At 45.3% G+C, this 3300-nt stretch overlaps 1 pseudogene; it reads left to right on the top strand.

The window, feature by feature from the left end:
* Positions 1 to 369: 369 nt before the first annotated feature.
* LOC126419802 (5S ribosomal RNA) lies at positions 370 to 487 on the top strand (annotated as a pseudogene).
* Positions 488 to 3300: the final 2813 nt, after the last annotated feature.

Below are 3300 nucleotides of genomic sequence, written 5' to 3'. Positions count from 1 at the left end.
GAATTCTATTTATTCATCTATAATTCTATATTATCCAGTTATGACATCAGTTTTTCCTATCCCCGATATACATCTGGAACTCGATCTTTGGGATAGCTTCCCGCTCTCTCATCTAGGCTTGTAAAACGATGGCCCTTTAGAGCTCTCTTTAATTCTTGGAACAGAAAAAGTCACTTGGGGCCATGTTTGCCTAATACGGATGCTGGTGCACAGTTACAGTACTGTCTTTGGACAAATTTTCACGAACTAGTAAGTTATCATAGTGCAAACACCGTGATTTATTTCGCTACAAATCTGGACGATTTGTTTTCGGACTGCTTCACGCGAACTGCGTTGAACTTTTAAGTATTGCTCCTTAGTGACCGTTAAGGCAATGGCCTTGCCGCAGTGGATATACCGGTTCCCGTCTGATCACCGAAGTTAAGCGCTGTCGGGCATGGCCGGCACTTGGATGGGTGACCATCCGGGCCGCCATGTGCTGTTGCCAGTTTTCGGAGTGCACTCAGCCTCGTGATGCCAACTGAGGAGCTCCTCGACCGAATAGTAGCGGCTCCGGTCAAAGAAAACCATCATAACGACCGGGAGAGCGGTGTGCTGACCACACGCCCCTCCTACCGGCATCCTCAGCTGAGGATGACACGGCGGTCGGATGGTACCGATGGGCCACTTGTGGCCGGAAGACGAAGTGGTTAGTGATCGTTCGACCTAGCAACAAGAACTCACGGTGCAGTATGCCATTAAAATCGGAAGACGCCTGTGCCTAACCTTCTCATTTAACCGTACTTCATGAACTTTTTCAGTCCGGAGAGTGTAGCCGATCGAGAATGCTTCTATTGGGACGATTGAGCATTAGTTTCGACTTCTTGACCGCAAATCTATGTTTCGTCTCGTTTTAGTATTTACGTGTCGTTGTTGAATTTACCTAGTGACTCCTGAGTGATCTATATTCGACACTGTTTTTATTCGAAATTCATTAATTTGTGTAAAAAATTTTGCTGTTATGCGTTTCATACGCAAAACACCTGAAAATATTCCATGGCATGAACCAGTTCATATTCCAATATCATCATTGGATTCTCTGATTATGGCTCGGAAATCGTTCACAATCATTTCTTTTTTTCGACGTTTTCGTCATTTGATGATGTGTTGGGGCGTCCAGGCTGCTCGTTATCTTCACGCTTATACCGCTCGTAAACACTTGCTCTACTCGTTGCTGCCACACAAAAAGCAATACTGAACAGTTCTAAGACTTTGTTGTGCTTTATTCAACTGATGCAGCAAAACTTTATACAAGTTCCCTGATAAATTTTTATACAAAATAAATAATCACCGATTCTACCAAAAGACGTTAACCTCTTTGACAGCTGACAACAGACTAAATATCCAGTATCGCTAACAGTATACAAACACTTTTCAGATATGTTTACTGATACAGCAACAAAAAATTGCGCGGATCAGACTAACAACTTACAACAGACGTAATTACGAAATTCCAGTTACTTTTTGAAATGATATCATATACGTAGACAGCATGTGCCATCCGTACTCGTACGTTAATACATCGCTGACGTGGTTCAGACAATCGAAATATCACTATCTGTTTCCTCGTGTCGTCAGCGGATAAGATGATCCTTGGATAGAGACATAACATTCGTCATACAGGAATACAAACGCTAATATACTATTCTACTCGGCTAAGCTATTAATCGCTCGTCGCAAGAAGGAATCAGTATTCGAGTCGTGGTTGTAAGGCAAAATTTTAGTCTGTCTAGAGACAAAGATGTTAGCAATTTTTCGTAGAGAAGCCTGGATTCATAGAGGCCTTTCCTCAGAATTTTACAAGTTTGAAGAGGTCAGTAATTTTCATCACGCCAGCTGTTCGTTGGTGTATCAGTCTTCACCTGTTTAGTTCGTGGCGTGATGGATGATAGCTGATTTAGCTGAATTAGACAGCGGAATTAGAGAGAAAATTGCTTAACTGGACGAAGATCATGAAGAGAGTGATGGTATGGGGGATGTTTTCATGCCATTCCTCTGGTGATCTCGCCATTTTGGAAGACACAATGGATTAACACAATTATGCATCTATTCCTGGGTACCATATCTACCACTACGTGCAGTTTTTTTCTCCTCAGCACGTTGACACTTGCCAATAATCGCACGGACTGAGGTCTGGGGACCTGGGAGGCCAAGCATGACGAAAGTGGAAGCTGAGCACACGATCATCATCAAATGACGCGAGCAAGAGATCTTTCACGCGTCTAGCAATACTTTTTTTTTTTTTTTGCTCTAATAAAACCCCCTGTCATTCCAAGCATGTGTGTCAATTTGTACCTCTCTATCTACAGTATTCCGTGGTTTATTAAGTTTTCAAATTTATACTGACTTGTTGATCACCCTGTACATAGAAGTTTCGAAGAGAACCAGAATGAGTTTACCGTAGTCTTCTGGCCACAAAACTACCCGGATTAAACCGAACACAGATACCAGATATGTAATCTTTACGAAAAAAACTATTAGCATCAACAATGTCATACTGTTTCTTCCAGTTTCCTGGAATCCACAAGAATTTTGTTATTTCAGCAGATTGTTAGTCAACAATGTAGCGAGATGTTTGCAGGGGTCATGCGGATTCATGTAAAAGAATAGGCTGTCCCAATAACTTCAAAGAAATCGCCGAGAGCATTCTTCTGGTGACTTGGGGCCTTATACTGAAATGAAGTTGGACTAACTTACAGTAAACGACAGTTCTAGCATGTGTCGCTGCTAGCGCATCTGCAGATCACGGCTTCCCTTCCCATCTGTCACATTTCCGCCTATGCACAGAACGGGAAGGGCGAGGACATACAGACAGATTGGATTTTTTTGTTTTTCTTCGCACCACAAACACAATCTCTTTTCCTATTACGTCACATGTGCCTTGTAGCGCCCTCTCTGCGTGGAAAAAGGAAGAAAAGGGGGGCGGAGAGCGCAGCCGCGCCCCGGTGCGTGTTTGAGGAAGGGGAGGCGCGGGGGGGCGGGAAGATGGCGCGGGGTCGCCGGAATTACATTCCGCCCTTGCGAGGGATCAGCGGATTTGCGAGCGCCGCGTCTATGGAGCGCCAGCCCGCCTCACCTGGGCGACGTCGTGCGTGGGCGGCGGGGGAGGCGAGGCGAGAGATCTCAGACGGCGACCGAGTGAACTGCGCCGAGACCCACCCGCCCCTGCCAAGTCACCCGCCACTGCACTCCAACCGGCTGCCGCTCTGCGCACCAACGCACTCCCGGATTTGCTAATGGGCAGAACAGGTTGCCATTGGT

Source organism: Schistocerca serialis, chromosome 1 (assembly GCF_023864345.2).
Source record: "Schistocerca serialis cubense isolate TAMUIC-IGC-003099 chromosome 1, iqSchSeri2.2, whole genome shotgun sequence".
In the NCBI taxonomy this organism is placed as follows: Eukaryota; Metazoa; Arthropoda; class Insecta; order Orthoptera; family Acrididae; genus Schistocerca; species Schistocerca serialis.
The sequence above is the reverse complement of the archived record's forward strand: the minus strand, read 5'-3'. Positions and strand labels throughout refer to the sequence as shown.